At 40.0% G+C, this 14,139-nt stretch overlaps 1 non-coding gene across 1 annotated transcript; it reads right to left on the bottom strand.

The window, feature by feature from the left end:
* TRNAS-CGA (transfer RNA serine (anticodon CGA)) lies at positions 1–82 on the bottom strand. Its single transcript has one exon. It is a non-coding gene; the product is annotated as a tRNA-Ser (tRNA).
* Between the last annotated feature and the right edge of the window lie 14,057 nt (positions 83–14,139).

The following is a 14,139-nucleotide window of genomic DNA, read 5'->3' as shown; positions in this document are numbered from 1 at the left end:
CGACGGCTGCAGGATTCGAACCTGCGCGGGCAGAGCCCAACAGATTTCGAGTCTGTCGCCTTAACCACTCGGCCAAGCCGCCGAGCTGTTCGAATTGCACGGTTAGTCATATATGATCTGTTTTCCTTGAAAACCCTCTTTACCATGTTACTTACTCTTTACACACTTCTGACATAAAGGCCTTCATAACACATGTCCAAGGTTATGCCACAAGATTTCCAAAAAACGTCGAGCAGGTAAGTCGTGTAACTTTTGAGACTATTTGTCCATTATAAGGCTTCCAAGTCAATACACTTTTGCATTTCACCAAAAACAAAAAGAATTCTACTTCAGCCCCATTGTATAGAGCATAGAGAATTTTCTAGAACTTATCAATATATTTTACCCATAAACTTCAATGGGTTTTGGCCATGAGTTTTCATGCCCCATCATTTTCTTCCTAGACGTAGAATTAGGTTTTGCCACTACCTTGACTAGATGCCATCAATTCCCATCCTCATAGATGAGGTCACCATCTTGAATTGTTACAAAACATGAAAGCAACATGTTGTAATTTAGCCTTAAGTTTGGGCCACTACGGTATTTGTAGTCATCCAATAGTTTTTTTATGTAGTTGACTGAGCCTAGCTCTTCTTTAGCTCATGTTCCTCAAGGGTATCTATGCTAAACCACTTGATCCCCTAGGTTGATCAAATTTGGAATTAATGGATAGTGGGGATTACACTCATTTTTTAAGTGATCTTCCCAGCCACTCTTCCCCTATGCAAGAAATGCTACATTTTGATGATCTTTTACTACAAGTGCTCCTCCATCAATAAAATTGATAGGTGGTATCTTGCAACTTCAAGCCTCCAAAAATCTTGTTAGCAGATGAAATGAAAAGGGATTCACCTACCTATTGGTAGCGAGCTCCTGTCCTAGCGCAATCCATGTGAATGTCATGCTTTTGCAAAACCTATCCTACTAATTCCCCTGGATGCAACTTGTGTAGAGCAATGTAGTCATTTATTTTTACTTAAGCATGATTTTGAACTTTGATCCACATTGCTTTTTGTGGGTTGGTTGTGGGCTCCACTATAGCCATAGCCAATAGAGGCATTATGTCATATCCTTCTTCATCACAAAAAATGGTTGGGGTGGTCTCACATTTCGGGTATAACGATAACTCCAACAACAACACTATGTTACAACAACACTTTTTCCAACATAAAGAGAAGCAGGCTAGAGCAAGGATGCAAAGAAGAATAGAAGACAAGAGTAACTAAAGTTATTGACTAATGCAGACATTAAGGTGGACATTAAAATTCCCATCCATTATAAAATCTCATTATATTTTTCACAAAATGGGACTTATAAAACTACAATAAGATCCCTAACTGGCAGTGGATTCATAGATACTGAGCCTAAGTGAGTAGGTAAGAGTTAAATGAGTTATTATTGAGCCTATAGGACCTTAATTTTTAAAGAACCCTAGGTATAAAATTCATTTTAACTCATTTTTTAAGGTTGTCGTTTGAGTTGTGCAACATCTGTAAATAGTGAGCTTCTATGAAGGATTCTAATCATGATGTCTTGCATCCACTATGTCCATTTGCAATTTGAGTACAGATTGTTTATATCATGCTTTCACTCTTCAAGTTAACTGCTTGCAATGAGTAATTTGTGTTGGTTATCAATGGGCTACCTACGATTCGAATCATTTGATTGAAGTATTTTTCATTAACCTTTAATGGCGAAGGATTGCTAAGCTATTGGAGACCTTTTGTGTTGATTTTGAGCACCCTCAAAATGATGGATCACAATTTATTTCACTCTTAGATTGATGTTTTGTCAAGTCTAGTAGGTGCTATAAGGCTATTGTATCACTCCTCTTTCATTTATTTCCCTTTTGAGCTCATGTTCTAGTTAAGATTGTCTACCTATTGTTGTTCTATTGTTCTTGTTTGTTGGCTCCTTAGTCATTTTGGATAGTCCATGTGTAGTGGTATGCTGGTGTGCAGACATTGATAATGCATCGTTCGTCACGACAACCTACTAACATTGGTGCTATTATCAAGGATTGACTCTATTTTGGTAAAGCAACCTATTCTTAGCTTGCAACCATCTTAATTAGCTAGAGTACCATTTCCATTTACACATGTGACATTGTAGGTTTTCAAGCGGAGTAGGTGGTGCTTGCTAGTATTAGGGAGTTTTTTAATGTGTTGTCAGTGTTTTGGGTTGGGGAATCTATCTCCATTTTATTCTAACTCGTATGCTTCTAAATTACCGATATAACTCCATTTCCATTAGAGTTGTAACATTTAATGCACTAGTAACTTGTGTGTAGTGGAAAATGATAACTTAGTGAGCATTTCATTAAGAACAAGTTCCTAATGAGCATAGAGAGAGTACTTAGTTTTGAGAAAGCAACATAACAATTTACACCTAGCTAGTTTAGCATAGACAATACTTGAAAAGAGAGAGAAATAGAACAATTGACAACAGTTGAGGACTAGATTTACATGGAGCCAGTCCCCCCTCCAAAAAGGCTTTGTATTATAGCTTCTCCCATCAAAGGAGACTTTTGTACAATACAATCTTTGTGTTCCTTGACAAAACTCATTGGTGCAATGAATATGGAAGCTTCATGCACCAAATTATGGTTGAAAAACACACCTAGTGTCCCTAGCCTCAGTCCCAAGACCTCACACGCCTTCAAAAATGGTGACAGCTAGCAGAAAATGAGAAAAGATTGGGAGGAAGAAGATGTATCTTACAAGAAAGAAGTATTCTCCTCACATAAGCACTTTAATAACATAGCTTAGCTTAGTAATTAGCACGGCAGAGGAGATGAGCATGCCATTGAAGCTTGGCTCTTGGTTGGATTTGCATTCCATAGCCGAGTTGTTGGTGTAGGCCTCTAATTCTCAATGCTTGGAGAAGGAGATGGAGTCCTTGCTCAACACATGAGTTGTGTGTGTGTGTGTGTGTGTGTGTGTGTAGCAAAGTGAGTCAGACTAAAAATGCCAACTCCCTCTCTACTTGGTCCACCCCTCTTCCTTTTTGCTCTTGTTGGCTTCCCATTGGTTCCTGCAGGGCTTAGCCAATAACAAATAAGAAGCATAATTGATAGCCTTGTGACATGTGTCCCCCTTTCCCCTTTTGTGAGAGCTTTAGGTAATTAAATAATTTATTTAAACTTTCATTGGACTTTTTAGTCTTTTGGCCAATAGGAATCAAGCAAGCCATTGGGCTGCTGGATGCTCATTGGACCCCTTGCTAGACTGTCCAATAGTCTTCTAGGGAGCTTAATTTATATTGGTTCTTTTATCAAGAATTTAAATTTGACTAGATTAATTTTACTCTAGCCTAATTCTCATTGGTCCACCTCTATGGCCATCCAATAGGAATTGAGGGGAGATTGGGGGCAACTGGGCTAGGAGCCTACCATGTGTCCATTTTTCCCCTTGGGGAGAGCTTGGGAGTGTGGGCGTGTGTTTCTCTCTCATCCCCTATCATTAGGGCTTGTCCCCTCCTTCCTAGGGGTGTGGGAAGACACTTTTAGTCTTCCCATAACCCGGTCCAATTTTCCCCCAACTTTGGCCATTGGACAATTGAATTAAATTTAGGAACTTTAGCCTATGGAAGTCTTGATGGAGATGAACCTTAGGTATTTTAAGCTCCATTGATGGACATTGCTCCTTTGCAGACTGTCCCCCCTTTGGATCCCTTCTGAGACCGGTCTGATAGCCTTACCAATATTCTAGCTTTTACTCCCCTGGTACGTCCCCATATTAAATGATCAGTTTAACATGAGAAAATCATTTGGAAGAATTAGATATTAGTTTTATGACATTACCTCTCTCTTGAAATCATAGTCGTCCTCGACTATGAGGTAAAGAAGATAAAGTCTAATCATTAGTCCATTTGCTAGCGGGTAGAGGATCCCTATTTTACCCTACGACACCGTTCCAGAATGGATGACTAGTCCATTTGGTGCTTGAGAGCCTTAGCTACTGTAAGCATGCTTGCACATTATTCCTATATTCCATAATAGAGTGACAAGCTCTACTTGGTGTTCCCGAGACGTCGTCTCCACAAACATGATCCTAAGCATGAGTACTTATTAACATTTGTGCACAATAAAGAAAAAGAGAGTCTTATAAGACAAGAACTTTGTTCATTTATACATATTTACATTTTCTTACTCTAGGGAATCATTGTAAGCATTGACAAGGTTTAGGTTATCCTTTAATTGTATGCCTTGCATCCATCTAGCATCTTCAAAAGGATAATTATTAAACTTGATAAGATATCGTCGGATAGTCTTACCGCCTCTCAATACCTTGTCTTCATGTCAGAGAATGGACTCGGGTCGCAACACCTCTTCTTGGTCCTTGATCTCCGGTGGGTCTTCAATAACCGCTTCTTGAGGTGGATCTCCTTTGTAAGGCTTTAGTAGCCTCACGTGGAAAGCATTGTGTATGAGCCAATGGTTGGGAAACTTGAGTTGATAGGCCATCTCATTGATTGGACGAAGAATCTGAAAGGGACCATAGTACCTTTTTGCTAACTTAGCATAGTACTTTTGGTGTCCCGTAGGATTCTTACATGACGTGTGCCTTAATCGAGCCTTGGGAAACTTATGCAAGACCCAATCATTTTGTTTAAAGGCTAGAGCTCTTTTGTGCTTATCAGCAGTAGCTTTTTTCCTTTGTTGAGAGATGGAAATAGCATCCATAATCTTTTGGAAAGATTCTTGTAGGTCTCGGCTATATTCATCTGTAGCGAAGATCTTCCCATGTAGCTTGAGTCGCAGGGGACTTTTTGATCTTCCCTCAATCACCACAAAAGGTGCTTTTCCCGTGGAAGTATGTACAATGTTATTGTAATCATACTCCACTAAAGGTAAGTACTTCTCCCATTGAGACTTTTGATCTACTTTTGTGACATAAGCTTTTAGTAGATCAAGAATTGTTAGGTTAGCTATTTCACTTTGGCCATCCGTTTGCGGGTGATAGGCCAAAGAGAAGTTTAGCATTGTACCTAAATTCTCAAAGAGATCCTTGCAGAATTACTAGTCATTCTAGGAGCTCTATCCGACACTATGGACATTGGCAAGCCGTGGTACTTAAAGATTTGTGATATAAAGAGGGTTGCCATTTGATTGGTAGTCTTTTTGACAGGTATAAAATGTGCTTGTTTGCTAAACATGTCCACTATCCTCCATATTCTTGTATTCCCATGGATAGACTTGGGCAATCCAAAGATAAAATCCATGGATATGCTCTCCCATGGTGAATTAGGGATTGGAAAAGGTTGAAGCAATCGAGGTTGCTTCCCTCTATCAAACTTCGTCTTTTGGCATACCACACATTTTGAAACATACTCTTGTATGTTTGCTTTCATGGCAGGCCAATAGAAGTATGTTTCTATCCCTTTTAAGGTAGACTGAATCCCTCTATGTCCCGCATAAGAGGAGCATGGGATTCATACATTACTTTCTCACGTAGTGATTTAGTAATGCATAGTTTGTTGCCATAGAGAATATAACCATGTTGTAGGGTAAATGGTTCTTCCTTCTTCCCTAGTGTAAGAGCTGAAATCACATCTTTAAAATTGGGATCGATAGCGTGCTCATCTATCATAGAATATAGATCATTGTGAGTTGCTATGGATACCGCATTCACTCTCGGTCGTCTTGAGAGTGCATCGGCTACTTGACTATGCTTTCCAGCAATGTGAGCAATATGAAAATAGAATTGCGAAAGTAAATTTGCCCACCGCATTTGTTTGTCGGAGAGCTTGGTCTGCGTCATGAAGTACTTAAGGCTTTGGTGCTTCGTTCGCAAAATGAAAGGAGTCCCCAATAAATAGTGCTTCCATGAGTCTAGAGCCTATAGAACTGCTAAGAGTTCCTTCTCATATATACCTAGAGCTTGCTCAATAGGTCGAGCCTTCGACTTTCATAGGCTATGGCGTGCCCTTTTTGGAGCAAAATAGCTCCAAGGCAATCACCACATGCGTTGAGAGATCCGGCAATGTAAGCACAGGTTGAGAGATAAGCTTCTCTTTAAGCTTTTCAAAAGCATTGTTCTCCTTGGTGGACCATATATACCTAACGTTTTTCTTTGTTAGGTCATGTAATGGTCCGGCGATTTGTGAGAACTTTTCTATGAAGCGTCTATAATATGCACACATACCTATAAAGCTTCTTAGTTCATGCAGATTTCTTGGGTTAGTCCATCATTTTAATACCTCTGATTTTGAATCCATTTGGATGCCATCATGAGAGATAATGTGACCTAAGTACTAAATCTCTTGTAAGAAAAATTCACTTTTCTTTCGATTAATAAAAGGTTTATTCTCTCGTAAAACTTGAAATATTACCTGGAGATGTTGCTTGTGTTCGTCTAATGAATTAGAGTAGATGATTATATCATCAAAGAACACTCCAGTAAAGCTTCAGTGAGGCATGAATAGCTTCTCCATCAGACAGTTAAATGTGGTTGGTGCATTGGTCAAGCCAAAAGGCATGACAATGTACTCGTAAAGACCAAACGTAGTGCAAAATGCGTTCTTTACAATGTCTTGATCAACTATGCTTATTTGATGGTAGCCACTTTTTAGGTCAATCCTACTGAAGTAGGTCGACCCCTGTAGCTTATCAAATAGGTCTTCTACCCGTGGGAAACCTATTCTTGATAGTGGTCCTATTTAGTGCTCTATAGTCGACACACACACGATATGTGCCATCTCTCTTTTGCACTAATAACACTAGTGAACAAAATGGAGATGAGCTAGGCCTTACCATGCCTTTCTCAAAACTAACTCATGCACTTGCCGCATAATCTCCTCTTGTTGAGCTTGAGAAACTCGATAAGGAGGTTTATTAGGCAGTGAGCTTTCTGGAAGAAGTTCAATTGCATGGTCGTCATCCCCTCGTTTGGGAGGTAGCTCACAAGGGATTCCGTCAATAAAAACATCTTGGAATTCCTTGAGGAAATTTGATAACTCTAATTCCTTTTGATTAATTATATCTTCTTTTGCTAAAATATTAGGTTCATTTTGAGAATCTTTAACAAAAATCATGTACATGGAAATAGAGCTCTTTATTGACTTATTTGAAAGCTTGCTTATGTACAATGAGTATGGTGCTACCCAACTCCTTAGCATCTATGTACATATCTTTTTCCCTGTACTTAAAATAGATTTGTCTTTCAGGGAATTTAACATTGGCAGCCATGCAATCAAACCATGGTGCCCCTAGGATTACATCCTCATGTTTGAGAGGAGAGATGAAGAAATCCTCCTTGTCCACATAGCTTTGGAGATGGAGCCTCAATTCCCAATTAAGGGAGTGACTGAGGCTTCTTGCCCCTTGAAAGCACCATCGGCAGGTAGGACATCTCCCATCTCATAGGCTTGGATGCCTAGCTTGGTGGCCAACTCTTTGGATATGAAATTGTGAGTAGAACCAAGGTCAAAGAGAATGAAAGCATCATGTTCTCTTACCTTTCCCCAAGCATGACATAGAGGAGATCCTTTGTGATGAGCATCCTCTTCTTGAATTTCGACCAAGGTAGCTCTAGGAGGCTCATTACGTATATGCTTGTGGGGGCAAGCATGATAGGCATGCCCTTGCTCCCCGCACTTGAAACAATGGTTATCATTTCAATAGTGCTCTAGCTCTTCAGGAGAGAGTTTATTTTTGCCTTTATAAACTCCCTTCTCCTTGGCTTTGTTGTTGTTGGAGTTTCCTTTGGGAGACTTTTGGACGTTGTCCTTCCCCTTAGGCTCGCTATGGTCCTTGTTTTCCATGGGCTTAAAATTTCTCTTAGCCCCTTGTTGGAAGTTGATTCTTGAAGCCACCATGGTATGGTGTATTACCGCAAATATGGTGCGTGGCCTTTGGGAGTTAACATACTCCGCCATATCCTCAAATAAACCCACACAAAATTGTTGTTTTTGCTCTTCAAAATCCATCTTTTTGTAGACAGTGGCTTTGAGATGTAAATCCAAAAACTTGTCTACATATTTGTGAATAGATTCATAGGGATAGAGCTTTAAGCTTTGCCATTCGGTGAGTACTTTGTCTTTGGCATCGGTAGCCAAAAAACTGCTTCATGATGGAAGCTCTTAAAGCTTTCCATGTTCATGGAGCTTCACTGTTTGCTCGTAGGCTAGACCACCATTGCCTGGCGTACTTTTGAAAATGCATAGCTACATGACATAGCTTAGAGGACTCCGTGAAGCCCTCATCTCCAAACGTCGCATCGAATTGTTGGATAAAGGCTGAGACTTTGTCTGTAGCACGAAAGGTGCCATGGTAGGTAAGGAAAGAGATGTTCTTTCCTCCCTCTTTGAACTTTTTGAGCTTGGACGACCTTTTCCAGGTGGCAGAGGATTTTGTATGGCCTCTTTTCTTGGGTGGTTCAAGAGCTGCACCATCACTTTCTTCAGAAGAGGAAGAGGATGAGGAGGATGGAGAAGAGGGTGACCTCTTTCTCTCCTTTTTCTTCCCTTGTTCCTCCTTTTCTACACCATCACTTTCTTCAGAAGAGGAAGAGGATGAGGAAGATGGAGAAGAGGGTGACCTCTTTCTCGCCTTTTTCTTCTCTTGTTTTCTCTCTTCCCTCTTTAAATTATGGTGTAGATGAGTATGTGATGGTCTTCTTCGTTTAGGGGGTGTTGGAGAGCGTTTTGCCTGCCGTCTTCGTGGAGCCATCTCTGCCGAGGTGGCAGGAGACTCGCTTCTTTCTTGTTCTTTCGGTAGGGGCTCTACCGTTGAAACTTGGGTTCTCCTTTGGGAGGGAGATACCTCATCGAGTAGTAAGTTTTTGAGCCCTTCGTACAGATCCTCCTCCTCTTCCCTTATCGGAGAGAGTCCTCTTTTGGAAGTCTCACTAGTTCTTGGTGGGGAGTTTGGAGAATACCATGTGTGCGCAATTGCTGTAGCACTTCACCTTGGATGGATGGATTGCCCAGGGCTTGTTGAAGCCTAGAAACAAGATAGTTTACAAGCATAGGGACATCATTAGTTGCTCTTTCATTAGCAAAATCAAAGCTATCAACATTCATTTCAATCTCTTTTCCCTTTTCAACCATACTAGCAATTTTAGGTCTAAATTTTTACTTTTACTTTGGCACTTCAAGCCCTAGTTGCTACTCCTCTTTAACTTTAAAGATAAGCACTCAAGCATCTATACCCGTGGCTCAAATATTATTAATTGCAAGGAATAGAAGAGAGGGTTTAACAGAGCCAAGACAACACCGGTTCCTGTCAAGCTTCTAATAGCTCAATAATGGTTAAGCCATAGGCAAGCCCCGTAGGACTCCATTATTAACACCATAGCTCTCAAAGGTATCCCCGTTAACTGCATAAAGCAGGCGTGCTTCAAGGATGAAAATCCCTATTCTACTTACTCTTTTGCAATTAATAACATCAACCATTTGTGGCAAGCTTGAGGACCTCTCTTCTTGAGCAAGAAAAGAGAAACCAATAGCTATGATACCAATGTTACATTTAATGCACTACAAACTTGTGTGTAGTGGAAAATGATAACATTGTGAGCATTTCATTAAGAACAAGTTCCTAATGATCATAGAGAGAGTCCTTAGTTTGAGAAAGCAACATAGCATTTTACACCTAGCTAGTTTAGTATAGACAATACTTGAAAAGAGAGAGAAATAGAACAATTGACAACAGTTGAGGACCGGATTTACATGGAGCCGGTCCCCCCTCCAAAAAGGCTTTGTATTATAGCTTCTCCCATCAAAGGAGACTTTTGTACAATACAATCTTTGTGTTCCTTGACAAAAATCATTGGTGCAATGAAGATGGAAGCTTCATGCATCAAATTATGCTTGAAAAACGCACCTAGTGTCCCTAGCCTCAGTTCCAAGACCTCACACACCTTTAAAAATGGTGAGAGCTAGCAGGGAGTAAGGAAAGATTGAGAGGAAGAAGAGGTATCTTACAAGAAAGAAGTATTCTCCTCACATAATCACTCTAATATCACAACTTAGCTTAGTAATTAGCATGGTAGAGGAGATGAGCATGCCATTGAAGCTTGGCTCTTGGTTGGATTTGCATTCCATAGTTAAGAGTTGTTGGTGTAGGCCTCTACTTCTCAATGCTTGGAGAAGGATATGGAGTCCTTTCTCAACACATGACTTGTGTGTGTGTGTGTGTGTGTGTGTGTGTGTGTAGCAAAGTGAGTTAGACTAAAAATGCCAACTCCCCCTCTACTTGGTCGACCCCTCTTCCTTTTTGCTCTTGCTGAAGGGCTTAGCCAATAAAAAGAAGAAGCATAATTGATAGCCTTGTGACATGTGTCCCCCTTTCCCCTTTTGTGAGAGCTTTAGGTAATTAAATAATTTATTTAAACTCTCATTGGACCGTTTAGTCTTCTGGCCAATAGGAATCAGGCAAGCCATTGGGCTGTTGGATGCTCATTGGACCCCTTGATAGACTGTCCAATAGTCTTCTAGGGAGCTTAATTTCTTTTGGTTCTCTTATCAAGCACTTTTAAATTGATTAAATTAATTTTACTCTAGCCTAATTCTCATTGGTCCACCTCTATGGCCATCCAATAGGAATTGAGGGGAGATTGGGGGCAACTAGGCTAGGAGCCTGCCGCCATGTGTCCATTCTTCCCTTTGGGGAGAGCTTGGGAGTGTGTATGTGTGTGTTTCTCTCTCATCCCCTATTATTAGGGCTCGCCCCCTCCTTCCTAGGGATGTGGGAAGACTTTTCAGTCTTTCCATAACCATCCAATTTTCCCCCCACTTTGGCCATTGGACAATTGATTTAAATTTAGGAACTTTAGCCTATGGAAGTCTTAATGGAGTTGAACCTTAGGTCTTTTAAGCTCCATTGATGCACATTGCTCTTTTGAATATTTTTCCCCCTTTGGATCCTTATTTTTCCTCCTTTGGATCCCTGCAGAGACCGATATGGCAGCCTTACCAATATTCTAGCTTTTACTCCTCTGGTACCTCCCCATATTAAATGATCAGTTTAACATGAGAAAATCATTTGGGATAATTATATATTAAATTTTATGACAAGAGTTTTTAGCATTTTTTTGTTCTTTTAACTTCTTTCCTTCTCGTATATCTAGGAGTAGGGCAAGTAGGCCAAAATTCATCTCTACCTTGCTGCAAGCGTCTCTTGGGATAGTTTCCTACGACGTTAAATTTCTCTTCTTCTTGGGTGTATGTGTGCTAATAAAAAGAGGAAAATGGTGTAACCTTTCTATCACCCAAGTGTGGTAGATTGGTTATGCCATTTCCCTTTTAAATATTAGGTCCTCAGTTCAAATCTCCTTATCGAATTGATCTTTAAGGTCTGTTGGGATAGTTTCCTATGGCTTTAAAATTCTATTCTTCTCAAGTGTGTGTGTGTGTGTGTGCTAATAAAAAGAGGAAAACCTTTTTATCATCCAAGTGTGTGGTAGATTGGTTATGCCATTTCCCTCTTGAATAACATGTCTTGAGTTCAACTATCCTCGTCGGGTTAAAGTCTCTTGAGATAGTTTCCTACAATGTTAAAATTCTCTTCTTCTCAAGTGTGTGTACGTGTGTGTGTGTGCGCGCGCGTGCGTACACGCGCTAAATAAAAAAGAAAAATGGTATGACCTTTCTGTCACCCAAGTGTGGTAGATTGGTTATGGCATTTCCCTCTTGAATAACATGTCTTGACTTCAACTCTCCTCAACAGATAGATCTTTGAGGTCTCTTGGGATAGTTTCCTATGACATTAAAATTATCTTCTTCTTGTGTGTGCGTGTGTGCTAATAAAAAGAGGAAAATGGTATAACCTTTCTATCACCCAAGTGTGGTAGATTGGTTATGTCATTTTGCTCTTGAATAATAGGTCTTGAGTTCGAACAGATCTTTAAGGTCTCTTGGGATAGTTTACTATGACGTTAAAATTCTCTTCTTCTCGTGTGTGTGTGTGTGTGTGTGTGTGTGCACACGCGCGTGCGTGTGCTAATAAAAAGAGGAAAATGGTATAACCTTTCTATCACCCAAGTGTGGTAGATTGGTTATGCCATTTCCCTCTTGAATAACAGGTCTTGAGTTTAAATCTCCTCGTCGGATAGATATTTAAGGTCTCTTGGAGTACTTTTCAAAGATTTGACACACATCTTCCCACAATTAAACTTCTTACAAAGTATTCGCCGGCTTCTACTACTTATCTTCTACTTTTTAGGGGGGAAGTTAGCCAAGCTATTTGAGATGGGGTTTGAAAGAACTCAAGGCCGTCGTCTTCATTCCATTTGTGTTGGAGATCAAGCTTATGACCTAGCCTAGGAGTACTTTAGTCCTAGTTAAGTAGCTATATTTTAAGCATTCAATAAGACTAAGGGTTTTTTACTCTTTGGGGTCTTTTTACCTTTGACACCCTTAATCCTCTCCCTAAATCACTCCAAGCTTAGCCGTAGCCTTGCAACTTCCTTCTTTTTCATTGGTAGCCAACTTAACCTCCTTTCTAATTGGACCACTCTCCCATATCACTACAATCTCTCCCTAGATATAGGAGTTAATGAGTCTCCAAGACCTTGTTTGTTTACCCTATATAAAGGGACACTCGTTTGTATCTTTGTCTTCTTGTAGAAGCTTAACACAATGTTAATCAATTTCATGTCTTGAATCGTTAATTGCTCTATCAACACTACTAATCTAACATGGTATCAAAGCAGGACTAAACCATATTATTTATAACATAATTACTAGAGTCTTGTTAGTAGTATCAACCATTTAAATGTCTACAACCTCACTCAAAATATGCATTTGCAGATCTAGCAATTAGAGTAATGGTTTCAATGATCTATTTCTTCATAAGCAAGAGTTTTTTCAATCTTCAAAAGAAGGCGAAACTGAGGATAGGTAATATTTGAAGAGCAATTGATGCTCAGGCTGCTCATGACAACTCCTTTCAAAGAAGCAATGCAAGCATTCAAAGTATTTTGATCTTCAATCAACACTCCTACAAGCTTGTACACAAAACTTGCTTTGTAAATGGATCTTCAATATTCTCAAACCCCACGAACGACCGCGCTAGTGTTTGGTTGGTTATCTGCATTGAAGCTATCTTGATATACTTCAACCGTCACGCTCAATCGGAGTCGATTCACCTTCCCACACACAAATGGCTTGCAAAATCTCCCACTAATGCCTTTGCTTAGTGTTGACGACATCACTGCATTCTTATAGAGCTTCTCAAAAGCAAATGTCATCACACAAGCTAACCGCATAGATTGTCAATCAACGCCTAGGTGATCACTTGCAAATTTCCAGCTTTGCAAGTTGCTGCTGATCAACTCCTATTGAACTAGACGGTCCTCATTTGGTCCAACATCCTCGCAATACACGGTCTTTTTTTCATTCAAATTAAGATCTAAGCTCATTTGCAGAGCTAGTTCCCATGGAATTATTTTTTTGTCAGATTTTGAAAAGCCAATCTTGTAAGGAAATTAGACACTGCCCTCGTCACTGAGTGGTAAGACCTTCCCAAATTACACACACACACACACACACACACACACACACACACACACACACACACACACACACACACACACACACACACACACACACACACACACTTTTCAACTAGGGCATGAGTAGTCAACTTGTATTAAGCACGATTACAAGTGAGTACAACGAACCCAAAACACTTAAAAATTGTGAAGAGGAAGTCACCTCAAAGCTGCCAGTCTCACTAGCTCCCACGAAAGGACCAAGAATTTACAAAACTTCTAGAAATGTCAATTCCATTTATGTAAAAGATGGTATTGTCAAACCACAACAACCTAAACGAATTTTTGTTCAAGAAGCATTTGGTAGAGTAGTACTCTACTAAGACCACTCCTAACATGGAAGCCAATGACTAATTCAACGGCACAAACTTCTTTACATGGCAAACACGAATAAAATTCAGACTTATGAAAAATGGGTTATGGGACATTGTGGAAAGAGAACCTTCAGGGACTTCAACTAGAGAAGCTTCCTCATCATTTGAGCAAAGAAATCTAAAAGCACTAGGCATCATAGGGGAAGGGTTGCAAGATGTCTTTATAAATCACATTGGATCTTGCACTACTGCACGAGAAGCATGGACCTTACTAGAGAAAGTGTTTGGTACTA

Source organism: Adiantum capillus-veneris, chromosome 25, assembly GCF_014529385.1.
Source record: "Adiantum capillus-veneris isolate H3 chromosome 25, ASM1452938v2, whole genome shotgun sequence".
Lineage (NCBI taxonomy): Eukaryota > Viridiplantae > Streptophyta > Polypodiopsida > Polypodiales > Pteridaceae > Adiantum > Adiantum capillus-veneris.
Note: the sequence above shows the minus strand (reverse complement) of the source record. Positions and strands in the feature narration are given on the sequence as shown.